The sequence below is a fragment of the Carassius gibelio genome, chromosome A4 (assembly GCF_023724105.1).
Source record: "Carassius gibelio isolate Cgi1373 ecotype wild population from Czech Republic chromosome A4, carGib1.2-hapl.c, whole genome shotgun sequence".
NCBI lineage: Eukaryota > Metazoa > Chordata > Actinopteri > Cypriniformes > Cyprinidae > Carassius > Carassius gibelio.
In genome coordinates, this window is record NC_068374.1 from 14,036,134 (window position 1) to 14,054,519 (window position 18,386).

Here is an 18,386-nt window from a genome sequence, read left to right on the forward strand (position 1 = left end):
ATGAAGAAAAGAAAGGGTGAAATTTGATGTTCAAAGACGGATCTTCCTTAGCATGCGCGCAGTGATACATCTTCCGGTTTCTTCTTGCGGTAAATTCGCGCATTTATATTACACTGTTTTCTATTGCAGGTGCTCCCCTCGACCTGGGTTCGAATCCAGCTAAAGACAACTTTTTGTTTTATTGTTAATTGCTTTAAATAAATGAAGTTTCAAGGTTAATTAAATGTATATATGTGCTTGTTTGATATTTTTTTATTACATTTTAATACACCAATGGAAATGTGTTTTGTTATTATTAGTTATTTAGTAGTTGTTGTATTATTTTTGTTATTAAGCATGTTATTATGTGTAGTTGTATTCATATTTATTTTAAGCATGTTATTAGTTGTGATTTTATTGATATTAAATCAGATTTTTTTTAAGGTTACATTCATTCAAGACACCTTTAAATCTGTCATTTTTAATTAAAAAAGGATGCAAAAATAGTCATTATTATGCTTAAAAATGTCTGTGACAAATGACAAAGTGCAAATTATCTTTTTATAGGAATACGTTCTATTGTTGCAGTGCACTGATGAAATGTTTACTAAAGTACAAATAAAAAAGCAATCATTCTCTTTTTTTTTTTTTTTTACAATTATGCCAACATAACAGTAATGAATATTAAACAAATTAAATTTATATAAGTTTTCAAAAAAAAAAAATTAAAAGGGAAATAAAAGGAAAATAAATGTAGAAATCAAAACACATTTCTCAATTTGTTTTTTTATTTATTTTACAATTATGCTAACAGAAAAGTAATGAATATTAAATGAAGTTTTCAAACAATAAATTAAAAAGGTAAAAGTAAAAGTTAAATAGGATTAAAAAAGCAAGTTAAATAAAATAATGTTAGACACAAATATTAACAATAGTGAACTATATTTAAACAACTATATACACACAACAATAAATAAAAATATACAGTGTATACATTATTTGGGAGAAGGTTCTCCGGATTTACTCTAACCACTTTTCTTTTGTAATGTTCTCAGTCTGTGGACAGTATATACACCTTGCCCCTGTACTGGCTATGTCCCGTTGCACTGGTTTTGAATTTTCCACACTTCCTGCAAGTGTTTGCCTTGTAGGGTCTCTTGGGCATGGTTTGTGGAGCTGGTTGTGAATTGGTGCTCTGCAAAATAGGCTGTAACAGTGGCATCCTATGGACCGCTGACAGTCTTTGAACCATTTGTAGACCCTGGAACACTGGCACACCCTGAAACATCGACAAAAATATGGTTTTCTGGTATTAAAAGAAAAATTGAACAAGTTTAATAATTCGTACAGAATGGAATGTGAAAAGTGCCTTTATAGAATACTTTATACATTATGCCATTACTTACAGAGACAGTACTGCTTGGTATAGAGGCACAAGACACTGCTGCGCTGGGTTGGTCTTCAACCTGAGAAGGTCTCCTGACCACACTAAGATTTGGCTTTGCTGCAGCAATGTGAGAGCCAGTAAATCTTGGTTTGGTAAATCAAAAATGTGAGAAGACAGAATGTGTTATAATAGCAAGAATTACGATTTATATTAATATTACTATTTTAAGTAAATGCAGGTTTTTAAAAACATTTCTTTCTGAATAGAAGTGTCATCCATATTTATTAGCAGTATTGACTCCTGAAATTACTACAAAGTATTTGCATGATGGAATAATTGTTAATGTGTACAGTTAATAATAGCCAGCATCTATGTGGTATGTTACCTGAGATTGAGAAAGAAAGATAATGTAGCTTTAACACATGAGAAGTATTGAGAGGGATGCCATGAGGGACATGAGTCTAGTCTCAAGAGAGAAAGCAAACAGGTTACATTCTACATTTATCCTTGACCATGTGACTTAAACCAAATCTGAGATATTCAAACTGACCATTCAGCAGACAACAGGTGCCCCCACTGTACAAGAGGGGTGACAATTAGTAGGTCTCAGCCAGCATCTCATAGCATTCTTGCTTTTTCTTTTTTTCTTCATCTTACGTTCTGAACTTTCTTGAATTTTAATTGAGCACATTCTTAAGTGGTATTATTAAAAAAGTTAAATAGTAATTCTTACCATTGAAAATTGTGTTGCAACTCTTGCTTCCACAGGTGCAGTAGGCTGGGGCCGGGGCAGGGGCATGGGATGAGGCTGGGGGTCAGGCTGACTCTGCTCCATGGCCTTCTTTGCTGTTTCAGCAGCATGAGGTTCTTCCACCACCCCTTGTGCTGGTCCAGTAGAGGCTTAAGACGACAAAAAAAACCCTTAATACATAATTCAGAAAGAAACCTTTTCAGTAAATATACTAATGATACTAATAAAAAACATGCATTTCAGCACACCTCCAAGCAAGGTTGTTTGGCCACGAGACAGCATCTGACATTTCTCTATCTGTAAGCATTATAACAAATATAATGCACAATACAAGTGAGTCCCTTAAGAGAGCATAAAATACTTCATTAAATTCATATATTTATTCATTCATTCATTCATTTCTAGGACACAAGTCACATTTATCTTATATATAATGTTACAACTGGTATCTCTATTTAGAGGAGAAAGATACAAGACAGGAACATTTCTTAAAATACCTGCAACATTACATAAATGTCTATAAACAATTATTACACACTCTGGTTTGCACTGTTGAAAGCCATAACATAACACAACCATCACATTACATCGTTCAAATGAATGGGACCAGGTAAATGTTTGTTCTGAACCCTGATGTGTTGTTCTCTTATGCAAATACACTAAACCAAGATACTAATAATGTTCGATTACGATTATTTTTTATTTTTATACATCTATAATGCAAAGGTAACAAACACTCACCCATTGACAAATCTCGTACCACTTTTTATGTCGAACTACGCCACAATGACCCTTGTCATAGGTCACAAACTTGAGTAATTAACCTTTTTTACCTCTGACACGCCCCCTGAGGATGATGTCATTCTTTCGTACACCTTCGGCACGGTTCGGCAACTTGATTGACACCTGACTAGAAGCGCTGACCCCTCCACCTAGCGGTGAGACGCGGAAACGTGCCGTCGAAATCCCCCTGCTCTCTGATTGGTCAAATGTCACGAATGTCAAGATAATGTTATAAATTGCGCTTTTTGATTGGCTGGAAATGTTAAGGCGCTTCGACGCGATTGGTCCAAATGTCATAGCGCTTCGATGCGATTGGCTGCGCAGTTCGACATTGCTCAACATTTCTGAAATTATGTCGGACTATCCTTCGTCAGCTAGCGCTCAGGTCGCAGTCTCCCCTGGAGGCGTGGGTTTGAATCCCACTTCTGACAGACCTATCCTTTGGCTGCAGACAGAGACTTCAGTCTTCTGCCATGTTGGGCCAGCAGGGCGTTAACTTTGACAAAACAACGCATTAGGCAGATGCTAGTATTAATTGGGCAGGCGTTGAAGGCAAGGATGACTTTTTAGACACTTTTTGAAAATGGTTAAAGCCTCCGCTGCTCGAATTGAGATAGGCAAGCAGATCCACCAGCATAGGTCTGAACCAGCGACTTTAGGTATGTTGCTGCAGAGCCAGTGGTTATCTTGTAGGCAAACATCAGTACCTTGAATCTGATGCGAATAGCTATTGGTAGCCAGTGCAAAATTATGAAGAGAGGTGTGACGTGGGCTTTCTTTGGCTCGTTGAAGACCACTCTCGCTGCTGCATCCTGGATCAGTTGCAGAGGCTTGATAGTACGTGCCGGAAGACCCGCCAAGGGAGCGTAACAGTAGTCCGGTCTGGAGAAAACAGAGAGCTTGGACAAGGAGTTGTGTGGCCTGCTCTGATCGGAAGGGTCTAATCTTCCGAACGTTGTACAAGGCAAATCTTCAGGACCGGGCCAGTGCAGCAATATGGCCTTTGAAACTTCACAAAACCTCAGGAGGACGTGGCCACGTGTAACATGAATATGAGAGGGATGCTATTACTGCCTTCGTGTAGCATTAGCCAGCATGAATGCAGAATTTTGACTTCATTGTAAATAAAAGGATTGCACGGGCCTACACGCAATGTCGCTGATTGAGATTCAGGGAATTTACCTGGAACCTCACAGTTTTCCACAAAGCATCATTTCACCTGCCCTGAAGAGGAGCTGTGGCCTTTTGCCCCCAGGAGACACAGGGAAACCCACACGAAAGGGGACAGAGAACCTCACTCTGTCTTTCTGAGCCACGGGTGTCAAACTCAGTCCCCTGCAGAGTTTAGATTCAAGCCTGATTGAACACACCTGATCCAACCAATCATGCCCTTCAGGCTCATTTGAAAACTACACGCCTTGTGTGTTTGAGAAGGGTTGGAACAACACTCTACAGGGCTCGGGCCCTAAAGGAATTTAGTTTGATACCCCTGGTCTAAGCTCTCTCAGTTATCAGAAGAAAGCACCACCCTGCCCCGTGTGAGGCTCGAACTCACGACCTTCAGATTATGAGACTGACGCGCTGCCTAACTGCGCCAACGAGGCCCGTGGGCTAGAGGGGGCCCGAACAGAGATAAAGTAGCTTCTAGGTCCCCGGTGTCAGGATGGCCGAGCGGTCTAAGGCGCTGCGTTCAGGTCGCAGTCTCCCCTGGAGGCGTGGGTTCGAATCCCACTTCTGACAGACCTATCCTTTGGCTGCAGACAGAGACTTCAGTCTTCTGCCATGTTGGGCCAGCAGGGCGTTAACTTTGACAAAACAACGCATTAGGCAGATGCTAGTATTAATTGGGCAGGCGTTGAAGGCAAGGATGAGTTTTTAGACACTTTTTGAAAATGGTTAAAGCCTCCGCTGCTCGAATTGAGATAGGCAAGCAGATCCACCAGCATAGGTCTGAACCAGCGACTTTAGGTATGTTGCTGCAGAGCCAGTGGTTATCTTGTAGGCAAACATCAGTACCTTGAATCTGATGCGAACAGCTATTGGTAGCCAGTGCAAAATTATGAAGAGAGGTGTGACGTGGGCTTTCTTTGGCTCGTTGAAGACCACTGTCGCTGCTGCATCCTGGATCAGTTGCAGAGGCTTGATAGTACGTGCCGGAAGACCCGCCAAGGGAGCGTAACAGTAGTCCGGTCTGGAGAAAACAGAGAGCTTGGACAAGGAGTTGTGTGGCCTGCTCTGATCGGAAGGGTCTAATCTTCCGAACGTTGTACAAGGCAAATCTTCAGGACCGGGCCAGTGCAGCAATATGGCCTTTGAAACTTCACAAAACCTCAGGAGGACGTGGCCACGTGTTACATGAATATGAGAGGGATGCTATTACTGCCTTCGTGTAGCATTAGCCAGCATGAATGCAGAATTTTGACTTCATTGTAAATAAAAGGATTGCACGGGCCTACACGCAATGTCGCTGATTGAGATTCAGGGAATTTACCTGGAACCTCACAGTTTTCCACAAAGCATCATTTCACCTGCCCTGAAGAGGAGCTGTGGCCTTTTGCCCCCAGGAGACACAGGGAAACCCACACGAAAGGGGACAGAGAACACCACTCTGTCTTTCTGAGCCACGGGTGTCAAACTCAGTCCCCTGCAGAGTTTAGATTCAAGCCTGATTGAACACACCTGATCCAACCAATCATGCCCTTCAGGCTCATTTGAAAACTACACGCCATGTGTGTTTGAGAAGGGTTGGAACAACACTCTACAGGGCTCGGGCCCTAAAGGAATTTAGTTTGATACCCCTGGTCTAAGCTCTCTCAGTTATCAGAAAAAAGCAACACCCTGCCCCGTGTGAGGCTCGAACTCACGACCTTCAGATTATGAGACTGACGCACTGCCTAACTGCGCCAACGAGGCCCGTGGGCTAGAGGGGGCCCGAACAGAGATAAAGTAGCTTCTAGGTCCCCGGTTTCAGGTGTGGCTCGAACAGGCCATCTCTAGCCAGGCAAGGGTGTCAGGATGGCCGAGCGGTCTAAGGCGCTGCGTTCAGGTCGCAGTCTCCCCTGGAGGCGTGGGTTCGAATCCCACTTCTGACAGACCTATCCTTTGGCTGCAGACAGAGACTTCAGTCTTCTGCCATGTTGGGCCAGCAGGGCGTTAACTTTGACAAAACAACGCATTAGGCAGATGCTAGTATTAATTGGGCAGGCGTTGAAGGCAAGGATGAGTTTTTAGACACTTTTTGAAAATGGTTAAAGCCTCCGCTGCTCGAATTGAGATAGGCAAGCAGATCCACCAGCATAGGTCTGAACCAGCGACTTTAGGTATGTTGCTGCAGAGCCAGTGGTTATCTTGTAGGCAAACATCAGTACCTTGAATCTGATGCGAACAGCTATTGGTAGCCAGTGCAAAATTATGAAGAGAGGTGTGACGTGGGCTTTCTTTGGCTCGTTGAAGACCACTCTCGCTGCTGCATCCTGGATCAGTTGCAGAGGCTTGATAGTACGTGCCGGAAGACCCGCCAAGGGAGCGTAACAGTAGTCCGGTCTGGAGAAAACAGAGAGCTTGGACAAGGAGTTGTGTGGCCTGCTCTGATCGGAAGGGTCTAATCTTCCGAACGTTGTACAAGGCAAATCTTCAGGACCGGGCCAGTGCAGCAATATGGCCTTTGAAACTTCACAAAACCTCAGGAGGACGTGGCCACGTGTTACATGAATATGAGAGGGATGCTATTACTGCCTTCGTGTAGCATTAGCCAGCATGAATGCAGAATTTTGACTTCATTGTAAATAAAAGGATTGCACGGGCCTACACGCAATGTCGCTGATTGAGATTCAGGGAATTTACCTGGAACCTCACAGTTTTCCACAAAGCATCATTTCACCTGCCCTGAAGAGGAGCTGTGGCCTTTTGCCCCCAGGAGACACAGGGAAACCCACACGAAAGGGGACAGAGAACACCACTCTGTCTTTCTGAGCCACGGGTGTCAAACTCAGTCCCCTGCAGAGTTTAGATTCAAGACTGATTGAACACACCTGATCCAACCAATCATGCCCTTCAGGCTCATTTGAAAACTACACGCCATGTGTGTTTGAGAAGGGTTGGAACAACACTCTACAGGGCTCGGGCCCTAAAGGAATTTAGTTTGATACCCCTGGTCTAAGCTCTCTCAGTTATCAGAAGAAAGCACCACCCTGCCCCGTGTGAGGCTCGAACTCACGACCTTCAGATTATGAGACTGACGCGCTGCCTAACTGCGCCAACGAGGCCCGTGGGCTAGAGGGGGCCCGAACAGAGATAAAGTAGCTTCTAGGTCCCCGGTTTCAGGTGTGGCTCGAACAGGCCATCTCTAGCCAGGCAAGGGTGTCAGGATGGCCGAGCGGTCTAAGGCGCTGCGTTCAGGTCGCAGTCTCCCCTGGAGGCGTGGGTTCGAATCCCACTTCTGACAGACCTATCCTTTGGCTGCAGACAGAGACTTCAGTCTTCTGCCATGTTGGGCCAGCAGGGCGTTAACTTTGACAAAACAACGCATTAGGCAGATGCTAGTATTAATTGGGCAGGCGTTGAAGGCAAGGATGAGTTTTTAGACACTTTTTGAAAATGGTTAAAGCCTCCGCTGCTCGAATTGAGATAGGCAAGCAGATCCACCAGCATAGGTCTGAACCAGCGACTTTAGGTATGTTGCTGCAGAGCCAGTGGTTATCTTGTAGGCAAACATCAGTACCTTGAATCTGATGCGAACAGCTATTGGTAGCCAGTGCAAAATTATGAAGAGAGGTGTGACGTGGGCTTTCTTTGAAGACCAATCGTTGAAGACCACTCTCGCTGCTGCATCCTGGATCAGTTGCAGAGGCTTGATAGTACGTGCCGGAAGACCCGCCAAGGGAGCGTAACAGTAGTCCGGTCTGGAGAAAACAGAGAGCTTGGACAAGGAGTTGTGTGGCCTACTCTGATCGGAAGGGTCTAATCTTCCGAACGTTGTACAAGGCAAATCTTCAGGACCGGGCCAGTGCAGCAATATGGCCTTTGAAACTTCACAAAACCTCAGGAGGACGTGGCCACGTGTTACATGAATATGAGAGGGATGCTATTACTGCCTTCGTGTAGCATTAGCCAGCATGAATGCAGAATTTTGACTTCATTGTAAATAAAAGGATTGCACGGGCCTACACGCAATGTCGCTGATTGAGATTCAGGGAATTTACCTGGAACCTCACAGTTTTCCACAAAGCATCATTTCACCTGCCCTGAAGAGGAGCTGTGGCCTTTTGCCCCCAGGAGACACAGGGAAACCCACACGAAAGGGGACAGAGAACACCACTCTGTCTTTCTGAGCCACGGGTGTCAAACTCAGTCCCCTGCAGAGTTTAGATTCAAGCCTGATTGAACACACCTGATCCAACCAATCATGCCCTTCAGGCTCATTTGAAAACTACACGCCATGTGTGTTTGAGAAGGGTTGGAACAACACTCTACAGGGCTCGGGCCCTAAAGGAATTTAGTTTGATACCCCTGGTCTAAGCTCTCTCAGTTATCAGAAGAAAGCACCACCCTGCCCCGTGTGAGGCTCGAACTCACGACCTTCAGATTATGAGACTGACGCGCTGCCTAACTGCGCCAACGAGGCCCGTGGGCTAGAGGGGGCCCGAACAGAGATAAAGTAGCTTCTAGGTCCCCGGTTTCAGGTGTGGCTCGAACAGGCCATCTCTAGCCAGGCAAGGGTGTCAGGATGGCCGAGCGGTCTAAGGCGCTGCGTTCAGGTCGCAGTCTCCCCTGGAGGCGTGGGTTCGAATCCCACTTCTGACAGACCTATCCTTTGGCTGCAGACAGAGACTTCAGTCTTCTGCCATGTTGGGCCAGCAGGGCGTTAACTTTGACAAAACAACGCATTAGGCAGATGCTAGTATTAATTGGGCAGGCGTTGAAGGCAAGGATGAGTTTTTAGACACTTTTTGAAAATGGTTAAAGCCTCCGCTGCTCGAATTGAGATAGGCAAGCAGATCCACCAGCATAGGTCTGAACCAGCGACTTTAGGTATGTTGCTGCAGAGCCAGTGGTTATCTTGTAGGCAAACATCAGTACCTTGAATCTGATGCGAACAGCTATTGGTAGCCAGTGCAAAATTATGAAGAGAGGTGTGACGTGGGCTTTCTTTGAAGACCACTCGTTGAAGACCACTCTCGCTGCTGCATCCTGGATCAGTTGCAGAGGCTTGATAGTACGTGCCGGAAGACCCGCCAAGGGAGCGTAACAGTAGTCCGGTCTGGAGAAAACAGAGAGCTTGGACAAGGAGTTGTGTGGCCTACTCTGATCGGAAGGGTCTAATCTTCCGAACGTTGTACAAGGCAAATCTTCAGGACCGGGCCAGTGCAGCAATATGGCCTTTGAAACTTCACAAAACCTCAGGAGGACGTGGCCACGTGTTACATGAATATGAGAGGGATGCTATTACTGCCTTCGTGTAGCATTAGCCAGCATGAATGCAGAATTTTGACTTCATTGTAAATAAAAGGATTGCACGGGCCTACACGCAATGTCGCTGATTGAGATTCAGGGAATTTACCTGGAACCTCACAGTTTTCCACAAAGCATCATTTCACCTGCCCTGAAGAGGAGCTGTGGCCTTTTGCCCCCAGGAGACACAGGGAAACCCACACGAAAGGGGACAGAGAACACCACTCTGTCTTTCTGAGCCACGGGTGTCAAACTCAGTCCCCTGCAGAGTTTAGATTCAAGCCTGATTGAACACACCTGATCCAACCAATCATGCCCTTCAGGCTCATTTGAAAACTACACGCCATGTGTGTTTGAGAAGGGTTGGAACAACACTCTACAGGGCTCGGGCCCTAAAGGAATTTAGTTTGATACCCCTGGTCTAAGCTCTCTCAGTTATCAGAAGAAAGCACCACCCTGCCCCGTGTGAGGCTCAAACTCACGACCTTCAGATTATGAGACTGACGCGCTGCCTAACTGCGCCAACGAGGCCCGTGGGCTAGAGGGGGCCCGAACAGAGATAAAGTAGCTTCTAGGTCCCCGGTTTCAGGTGTGGCTCGAACAGGCCATCTCTAGCCAGGCAAGGGTGTCAGGATGGCCGAGCGGTCTAAGGCGCTGCGTTCAGGTCGCAGTCTCCCCTGGAGGCGTGGGTTCGAATCCCACTTCTGACAGACCTATCCTTTGGCTGCAGACAGAGACTTCAGTCTTCTGCCATGTTGGGCCAGCAGGGCGTTAACTTTGACAAAACAACGCATTAGGCAGATGCTAGTATTAATTGGGCAGGCGTTGAAGGCAAGGATGAGTTTTTAGACACTTTTTGAAAATGGTTAAAGCCTCCGCTGCTCGAATTGAGATAGGCAAGCAGATCCACCAGCATAGGTCTGAACCAGCGACTTTAGGTATGTTGCTGCAGAGCCAGTGGTTATCTTGTAGGCAAACATCAGTACCTTGAATCTGATGCGAACAGCTATTGGTAGCCAGTGCAAAATTATGAAGAGAGGTGTGACGTGGGCTTTCTTTGGCTCGTTGAAGACCACTCTCGCTGCTGCATCCTGGATCAGTTGCAGAGGCTTGATAGTACGTGCCGGAAGACCCGCCAAGGGAGCGTAACAGTAGTCCGGTCTGGAGAAAACAGAGAGCTTGGACAAGGAGTTGTGTGGCCTGCTCTGATCGGAAGGGTCTAATCTTCCGAACGTTGTACAAGGCAAATCTTCAGGACCGGGCCAGTGCAGCAATATGGCCTTTGAAACTTCACAAAACCTCAGGAGGACGTGGCCACGTGTTACATGAATATGAGAGGGATGCTATTACTGCCTTCGTGTAGCATTAGCCAGCATGAATGCAGAATTTTGACTTCATTGTAAATAAAAGGATTGCACGGGCCTACACGCAATGTCGCTGATTGAGATTCAGGGAATTTACCTGGAACCTCACAGTTTTCCACAAAGCATCATTTCACCTGCCCTGAAGAGGAGCTGTGGCCTTTTGCCCCCAGGAGACACAGGGAAACCCACACGAAAGGGGACAGAGAACACCACTCTGTCTTTCTGAGCCACGGGTGTCAAACTCAGTCCCCTGCAGAGTTTAGATTCAAGACTGATTGAACACACCTGATCCAACCAATCATGCCCTTCAGGCTCATTTGAAAACTACACGCCATGTGTGTTTGAGAAGGGTTGGAACAACACTCTACAGGGCTCGGGCCCTAAAGGAATTTAGTTTGATACCCCTGGTCTAAGCTCTCTCAGTTATCAGAAGAAAGCACCACCCTGCCCCGTGTGAGGCTCGAACTCACGACCTTCAGATTATGAGACTGACGCGCTGCCTAACTGCGCCAACGAGGCCCGTGGGCTAGAGGGGGCCCGAACAGAGATAAAGTAGCTTCTAGGTCCCCGGTTTCAGGTGTGGCTCGAACAGGCCATCTCTAGCCAGGCAAGGGTGTCAGGATGGCCGAGCGGTCTAAGGCGCTGCGTTCAGGTCGCAGTCTCCCCTGGAGGCGTGGGTTCGAATCCCACTTCTGACAGACCTATCCTTTGGCTGCAGACAGAGACTTCAGTCTTCTGCCATGTTGGGCCAGCAGGGCGTTAACTTTGACAAAACAACGCATTAGGCAGATGCTAGTATTAATTGGGCAGGCGTTGAAGGCAAGGATGAGTTTTTAGACACTTTTTGAAAATGGTTAAAGCCTCCGCTGCTCGAATTGAGATAGGCAAGCAGATCCACCAGCATAGGTCTGAACCAGCGACTTTAGGTATGTTGCTGCAGAGCCAGTGGTTATCTTGTAGGCAAACATCAGTACCTTGAATCTGATGCGAACAGCTATTGGTAGCCAGTGCAAAATTATGAAGAGAGGTGTGACGTGGGCTTTCTTTGAAGACCAATCGTTGAAGACCACTCTCGCTGCTGCATCCTGGATCAGTTGCAGAGGCTTGATAGTACGTGCCGGAAGACCCGCCAAGGGAGCGTAACAGTAGTCCGGTCTGGAGAAAACAGAGAGCTTGGACAAGGAGTTGTGTGGCCTACTCTGATCGGAAGGGTCTAATCTTCCGAACGTTGTACAAGGCAAATCTTCAGGACCGGGCCAGTGCAGCAATATGGCCTTTGAAACTTCACAAAACCTCAGGAGGACGTGGCCACGTGTTACATGAATATGAGAGGGATGCTATTACTGCCTTCGTGTAGCATTAGCCAGCATGAATGCAGAATTTTGACTTCATTGTAAATAAAAGGATTGCACGGGCCTACACGCAATGTCGCTGATTGAGATTCAGGGAATTTACCTGGAACCTCACAGTTTTCCACAAAGCATCATTTCACCTGCCCTGAAGAGGAGCTGTGGCCTTTTGCCCCCAGGAGACACAGGGAAACCCACACGAAAGGGGACAGAGAACACCACTCTGTCTTTCTGAGCCACGGGTGTCAAACTCAGTCCCCTGCAGAGTTTAGATTCAAGCCTGATTGAACACACCTGATCCAACCAATCATGCCCTTCAGGCTCATTTGAAAACTACACGCCATGTGTGTTTGAGAAGGGTTGGAACAACACTCTACAGGGCTCGGGCCCTAAAGGAATTTAGTTTGATACCCCTGGTCTAAGCTCTCTCAGTTATCAGAAGAAAGCACCACCCTGCCCCGTGTGAGGCTCGAACTCACGACCTTCAGATTATGAGACTGACGCGCTGCCTAACTGCGCCAACGAGGCCCGTGGGCTAGAGGGGGCCCGAACAGAGATAAAGTAGCTTCTAGGTCCCCGGTTTCAGGTGTGGCTCGAACAGGCCATCTCTAGCCAGGCAAGGGTGTCAGGATGGCCGAGCGGTCTAAGGCGCTGCGTTCAGGTCGCAGTCTCCCCTGGAGGCGTGGGTTCGAATCCCACTTCTGACAGACCTATCCTTTGGCTGCAGACAGAGACTTCAGTCTTCTGCCATGTTGGGCCAGCAGGGCGTTAACTTTGACAAAACAACGCATTAGGCAGATGCTAGTATTAATTGGGCAGGCGTTGAAGGCAAGGATGAGTTTTTAGACACTTTTTGAAAATGGTTAAAGCCTCCGCTGCTCGAATTGAGATAGGCAAGCAGATCCACCAGCATAGGTCTGAACCAGCGACTTTAGGTATGTTGCTGCAGAGCCAGTGGTTATCTTGTAGGCAAACATCAGTACCTTGAATCTGATGCGAACAGCTATTGGTAGCCAGTGCAAAATTATGAAGAGAGGTGTGACGTGGGCTTTCTTTGAAGACCACTCGTTGAAGACCACTCTCGCTGCTGCATCCTGGATCAGTTGCAGAGGCTTGATAGTACGTGCCGGAAGACCCGCCAAGGGAGCGTAACAGTAGTCCGGTCTGGAGAAAACAGAGAGCTTGGACAAGGAGTTGTGTGGCCTACTCTGATCGGAAGGGTCTAATCTTCCGAACGTTGTACAAGGCAAATCTTCAGGACCGGGCCAGTGCAGCAATATGGCCTTTGAAACTTCACAAAACCTCAGGAGGACGTGGCCACGTGTTACATGAATATGAGAGGGATGCTATTACTGCCTTCGTGTAGCATTAGCCAGCATGAATGCAGAATTTTGACTTCATTGTAAATAAAAGGATTGCACGGGCCTACACGCAATGTCGCTGATTGAGATTCAGGGAATTTACCTGGAACCTCACAGTTTTCCACAAAGCATCATTTCACCTGCCCTGAAGAGGAGCTGTGGCCTTTTGCCCCCAGGAGACACAGGGAAACCCACACGAAAGGGGACAGAGAACACCACTCTGTCTTTCTGAGCCACGGGTGTCAAACTCAGTCCCCTGCAGAGTTTAGATTCAAGCCTGATTGAACACACCTGATCCAACCAATCATGCCCTTCAGGCTCATTTGAAAACTACACGCCATGTGTGTTTGAGAAGGGTTGGAACAACACTCTACAGGGCTCGGGCCCTAAAGGAATTTAGTTTGATACCCCTGGTCTAAGCTCTCTCAGTTATCAGAAGAAAGCACCACCCTGCCCCGTGTGAGGCTCAAACTCACGACCTTCAGATTATGAGACTGACGCGCTGCCTAACTGCGCCAACGAGGCCCGTGGGCTAGAGGGGGCCCGAACAGAGATAAAGTAGCTTCTAGGTCCCCGGTTTCAGGTGTGGCTCGAACAGGCCATCTCTAGCCAGGCAAGGGTGTCAGGATGGCCGAGCGGTCTAAGGCGCTGCGTTCAGGTCGCAGTCTCCCCTGGAGGCGTGGGTTCGAATCCCACTTCTGACAGACCTATCCTTTGGCTGCAGACAGAGACTTCAGTCTTCTGCCATGTTGGGCCAGCAGGGCGTTAACTTTGACAAAACAACGCATTAGGCAGATGCTAGTATTAATTGGGCAGGCGTTGAAGGCAAGGATGAGTTTTTAGACACTTTTTGAAAATGGTTAAAGCCTCCGCTGCTCGAATTGAGATAGGCAAGCAGATCCACCAGCATAGGTCTGAACCAGCGACTTTAGGTATGTTGCTGCAGAGCCAGTGGTTATCTTGTAGGCAAACATCAGTACCTTGAATCTGATGCGAACAGCTATTGGTAGCCAGTGCAAAATTATGAAGAGAGGTGTGACGTGGGCTTTCTTTGGCTCGTTGAAGACCACTCTCGCTGCTGCATCCTGGATCAGTTGCAGAGGCTTGATAGTACGTGCCGGAAGACCCGCCAAGGGAGCGTAACAGTAGTCCGGTCTGGAGAAAACAGAGAGCTTGGACAAGGAGTTGTGTGGCCTGCTCTGATCGGAAGGGTCTAATCTTCCGAACGTTGTACAAGGCAAATCTTCAGGACCGGGCCAGTGCAGCAATATGGCCTTTGAAACTTCACAAAACCTCAGGAGGACGTGGCCACGTGTTACATGAATATGAGAGGGATGCTATTACTGCCTTCGTGTAGCATTAGCCAGCATGAATGCAGAATTTTGACTTCATTGTAAATAAAAGGATTGCACGGGCCTACACGCAATGTCGCTGATTGAGATTCAGGGAATTTACCTGGAACCTCACAGTTTTCCACAAAGCATCATTTCACCTGCCCTGAAGAGGAGCTGTGGCCTTTTGCCCCCAGGAGACACAGGGAAACCCACACGAAAGGGGACAGAGAACACCACTCTGTCTTTCTGAGCCACGGGTGTCAAACTCAGTCCCCTGCAGAGTTTAGATTCAAGCCTGATTGAACACACCTGATCCAACCAATCATGCCCTTCAGGCTCATTTGAAAACTACACGCCATGTGTGTTTGAGAAGGGTTGGAACAACACTCTACAGGGCTCGGGCCCTAAAGGAATTTAGTTTGATACCCCTGGTCTAAGCTCTCTCAGTTATCAGAAGAAAGCACCACCCTGCCCCGTGTGAGGCTCGAACTCACGACCTTCAGATTATGAGACTGACGCGCTGCCTAACTGCGCCAACGAGGCCCGTGGGCTAGAGGGGGCCCGAACAGAGATAAAGTAGCTTCTAGGTCCCCGGTTTCAGGTGTGGCTCGAACAGGCCATCTCTAGCCAGGCAAGGGTGTCAGGATGGCCGAGCGGTCTAAGGCGCTGCGTTCAGGTCGCAGTCTCCCCTGGAGGCGTGGGTTCGAATCCCACTTCTGACAGACCTATCCTTTGGCTGCAGACAGAGACTTCAGTCTTCTGCCATGTTGGGCCAGCAGGGCGTTAACTTTGACAAAACAACGCATTAGGCAGATGCTAGTATTAATTGGGCAGGCGTTGAAGGCAAGGATGAGTTTTTAGACACTTTTTGAAAATGGTTAAAGCCTCCGCTGCTCGAATTGAGATAGGCAAGCAGATCCACCAGCATAGGTCTGAACCAGCGACTTTAGGTATGTTGCTGCAGAGCCAGTGGTTATCTTGTAGGCAAACATCAGTACCTTGAATCTGATGCGAACAGCTATTGGTAGCCAGTGCAAAATTATGAAGAGAGGTGTGACGTGGGCTTTCTTTGAAGACCAATCGTTGAAGACCACTCTCGCTGCTGCATCCTGGATCAGTTGCAGAGGCTTGATAGTACGTGCCGGAAGACCCGCCAAGGGAGCGTAACAGTAGTCCGGTCTGGAGAAAACAGAGAGCTTGGACAAGGAGTTGTGTGGCCTACTCTGATCGGAAGGGTCTAATCTTCCGAACGTTGTACAAGGCAAATCTTCAGGACCGGGCCAGTGCAGCAATATGGCCTTTGAAACTTCACAAAACCTCAGGAGGACGTGGCCACGTGTTACATGAATATGAGAGGGATGCTATTACTGCCTTCGTGTAGCATTAGCCAGCATGAATGCAGAATTTTGACTTCATTGTAAATAAAAGGATTGCACGGGCCTACACGCAATGTCGCTGATTGAGATTCAGGGAATTTACCTGGAACCTCACAGTTTTCCACAAAGCATCATTTCACCTGCCCTGAAGAGGAGCTGTGGCCTTTTGCCCCCAGGAGACACAGGGAAACCCACACGAAAGGGGACAGAGAACACCACTCTGTCTTTCTGAGCCACGGGTGTCAAACTCAGTCCCCTGCAGAGTTTAGATTCAAGCCTGATTGAACACACCTGATCCAACCAATCATGCCCTTCAGGCTCATTTGAAAACTACACGCCATGTGTGTTTGAGAAGGGTTGGAACAACACTCTACAGGGCTCGGGCCCTAAAGGAATTTAGTTTGATACCCCTGGTCTAAGCTCTCTCAGTTATCAGAAGAAAGCACCACCCTGCCCCGTGTGAGGCTCGAACTCACGACCTTCAGATTATGAGACTGACGCGCTGCCTAACTGCGCCAACGAGGCCCGTGGGCTAGAGGGGGCCCGAACAGAGATAAAGTAGCTTCTAGGTCCCCGGTTTCAGGTGTGGCTCGAACAGGCCATCTCTAGCCAGGCAAGGGTGTCAGGATGGCCGAGCGGTCTAAGGCGCTGCGTTCAGGTCGCAGTCTCCCCTGGAGGCGTGGGTTCGAATCCCACTTCTGACAGACCTATCCTTTGGCTGCAGACAGAGACTTCAGTCTTCTGCCATGTTGGGCCAGCAGGGCGTTAACTTTGACAAAACAACGCATTAGGCAGATGCTAGTATTAATTGGGCAGGCGTTGAAGGCAAGGATGAGTTTTTAGACACTTTTTGAAAATGGTTAAAGCCTCCGCTGCTCGAATTGAGATAGGCAAGCAGATCCACCAGCATAGGTCTGAACCAGCGACTTTAGGTATGTTGCTGCAGAGCCAGTGGTTATCTTGTAGGCAAACATCAGTACCTTGAATCTGATGCGAACAGCTATTGGTAGCCAGTGCAAAATTATGAAGAGAGGTGTGACGTGGGCTTTCTTTGAAGACCACTCGTTGAAGACCACTCTCGCTGCTGCATCCTGGATCAGTTGCAGAGGCTTGATAGTACGTGCCGGAAGACCCGCCAAGGGAGCGTAACAGTAGTCCGGTCTGGAGAAAACAGAGAGCTTGGACAAGGAGTTGTGTGGCCTACTCTGATCGGAAGGGTCTAATCTTCCGAACGTTGTACAAGGCAAATCTTCAGGACCGGGCCAGTGCAGCAATATGGCCTTTGAAACTTCACAAAACCTCAGGAGGACGTGGCCACGTGTTACATGAATATGAGAGGGATGCTATTACTGCCTTCGTGTAGCATTAGCCAGCATGAATGCAGAATTTTGACTTCATTGTAAATAAAAGGATTGCACGGGCCTACACGCAATGTCGCTGATTGAGATTCAGGGAATTTACCTGGAACCTCACAGTTTTCCACAAAGCATCATTTCACCTGCCCTGAAGAGGAGCTGTGGCCTTTTGCCCCCAGGAGACACAGGGAAACCCACACGAAAGGGGACAGAGAACACCACTCTGTCTTTCTGAGCCACGGGTGTCAAACTCAGTCCCCTGCAGAGTTTAGATTCAAGCCTGATTGAACACACCTGATCCAACCAATCATGCCCTTCAGGCTCATTTGAAAACTACACGCCATGTGTGTTTGAGAAGGGTTGGAACAACACTCTACAGGGCTCGGGCCCTAAAGGAATTTAGTTTGATACCCCTGGTCTAAGCTCTCTCAGTTATCAGAAGAAAGCACCACCCTGCCCCGTGTGAGGCTCAAACTCACGACCTTCAGATTATGAGACTGACGCGCTGCCTAACTGCGCCAACGAGGCCCGTGGGCTAGAGGGGGCCCGAACAGAGATAAAGTAGCTTCTAGGTCCCCGGTTTCAGGTGTGGCTCGAACAGGCCATCTCTAGCCAGGCAAGGGTGTCAGGATGGCCGAGCGGTCTAAGGCGCTGCGTTCAGGTCGCAGTCTCCCCTGGAGGCGTGGGTTCGAATCCCACTTCTGACAGACCTATCCTTTGGCTGCAGACAGAGACTTCAGTCTTCTGCCATGTTGGGCCAGCAGGGCGTTAACTTTGACAAAACAACGCATTAGGCAGATGCTAGTATTAATTGGGCAGGCGTTGAAGGCAAGGATGACTTTTTAGACACTTTTTGAAAATGGTTAAAGCCTCCGCTGCTCGAATTGAGATAGGCAA

At 47.8% G+C, this 18,386-nt stretch overlaps 1 long non-coding RNA gene and 18 other non-coding genes across 20 annotated transcripts in view; 11 read left to right on the forward strand and 8 right to left on the reverse strand.

Moving 5' to 3' along the window:
• Window positions 1-3,278, reverse strand: part of LOC127970082 (uncharacterized) — a 32,323-nt gene extending 29,045 nt beyond the window's left edge. For both annotated transcript variants that reach the window (XR_008156513.1, XR_008156515.1), the window contains exon 1: window positions 2,366-3,278. This is a non-coding gene — a long non-coding RNA (uncharacterized LOC127970082). The remainder of the gene's footprint in view (window positions 1-2,365) is intronic.
• Window positions 3,279-4,430: 1,152 nt separating this feature from the next.
• On the reverse strand, window positions 4,431-4,504 carry trnam-cau (transfer RNA methionine (anticodon CAU)). The gene has a single exon. It is a non-coding gene; the product is annotated as a tRNA-Met (tRNA).
• A 53-nt stretch (window positions 4,505-4,557) lies between these two features.
• trnal-cag (transfer RNA leucine (anticodon CAG)) lies at window positions 4,558-4,640 on the forward strand. The gene has a single exon. It is a non-coding gene; the product is annotated as a tRNA-Leu (tRNA).
• Window positions 4,641-5,909: 1,269 nt separating this feature from the next.
• Window positions 5,910-5,992, forward strand: trnal-cag (transfer RNA leucine (anticodon CAG)). The gene has a single exon. It is a non-coding gene; the product is annotated as a tRNA-Leu (tRNA).
• A 1,099-nt stretch (window positions 5,993-7,091) lies between these two features.
• trnam-cau (transfer RNA methionine (anticodon CAU)) lies at window positions 7,092-7,165 on the reverse strand. Its single transcript has one exon. It is a non-coding gene; the product is annotated as a tRNA-Met (tRNA).
• Window positions 7,166-7,261: 96 nt separating this feature from the next.
• Window positions 7,262-7,344, forward strand: trnal-cag (transfer RNA leucine (anticodon CAG)). Its single transcript has one exon. It is a non-coding gene; the product is annotated as a tRNA-Leu (tRNA).
• A 1,105-nt stretch (window positions 7,345-8,449) lies between these two features.
• Window positions 8,450-8,523, reverse strand: trnam-cau (transfer RNA methionine (anticodon CAU)). Its single transcript has one exon. It is a non-coding gene; the product is annotated as a tRNA-Met (tRNA).
• Window positions 8,524-8,619: 96 nt separating this feature from the next.
• trnal-cag (transfer RNA leucine (anticodon CAG)) lies at window positions 8,620-8,702 on the forward strand. Its single transcript has one exon. It is a non-coding gene; the product is annotated as a tRNA-Leu (tRNA).
• Window positions 8,703-9,977: 1,275 nt separating this feature from the next.
• Window positions 9,978-10,060, forward strand: trnal-cag (transfer RNA leucine (anticodon CAG)). The gene has a single exon. It is a non-coding gene; the product is annotated as a tRNA-Leu (tRNA).
• A 1,099-nt stretch (window positions 10,061-11,159) lies between these two features.
• Window positions 11,160-11,233, reverse strand: trnam-cau (transfer RNA methionine (anticodon CAU)). The gene has a single exon. It is a non-coding gene; the product is annotated as a tRNA-Met (tRNA).
• A 96-nt stretch (window positions 11,234-11,329) lies between these two features.
• trnal-cag (transfer RNA leucine (anticodon CAG)) lies at window positions 11,330-11,412 on the forward strand. Its single transcript has one exon. It is a non-coding gene; the product is annotated as a tRNA-Leu (tRNA).
• Window positions 11,413-12,517: 1,105 nt separating this feature from the next.
• trnam-cau (transfer RNA methionine (anticodon CAU)) lies at window positions 12,518-12,591 on the reverse strand. The gene has a single exon. It is a non-coding gene; the product is annotated as a tRNA-Met (tRNA).
• A 96-nt stretch (window positions 12,592-12,687) lies between these two features.
• Window positions 12,688-12,770, forward strand: trnal-cag (transfer RNA leucine (anticodon CAG)). Its single transcript has one exon. It is a non-coding gene; the product is annotated as a tRNA-Leu (tRNA).
• Window positions 12,771-14,045: 1,275 nt separating this feature from the next.
• trnal-cag (transfer RNA leucine (anticodon CAG)) lies at window positions 14,046-14,128 on the forward strand. Its single transcript has one exon. It is a non-coding gene; the product is annotated as a tRNA-Leu (tRNA).
• Window positions 14,129-15,227: 1,099 nt separating this feature from the next.
• Window positions 15,228-15,301, reverse strand: trnam-cau (transfer RNA methionine (anticodon CAU)). The gene has a single exon. It is a non-coding gene; the product is annotated as a tRNA-Met (tRNA).
• Window positions 15,302-15,397: 96 nt separating this feature from the next.
• On the forward strand, window positions 15,398-15,480 carry trnal-cag (transfer RNA leucine (anticodon CAG)). The gene has a single exon. It is a non-coding gene; the product is annotated as a tRNA-Leu (tRNA).
• A 1,105-nt stretch (window positions 15,481-16,585) lies between these two features.
• trnam-cau (transfer RNA methionine (anticodon CAU)) lies at window positions 16,586-16,659 on the reverse strand. The gene has a single exon. It is a non-coding gene; the product is annotated as a tRNA-Met (tRNA).
• A 96-nt stretch (window positions 16,660-16,755) lies between these two features.
• trnal-cag (transfer RNA leucine (anticodon CAG)) lies at window positions 16,756-16,838 on the forward strand. The gene has a single exon. It is a non-coding gene; the product is annotated as a tRNA-Leu (tRNA).
• A 1,275-nt stretch (window positions 16,839-18,113) lies between these two features.
• On the forward strand, window positions 18,114-18,196 carry trnal-cag (transfer RNA leucine (anticodon CAG)). The gene has a single exon. It is a non-coding gene; the product is annotated as a tRNA-Leu (tRNA).
• The last annotated feature ends 190 nt before the right edge of the window (window positions 18,197-18,386 follow it).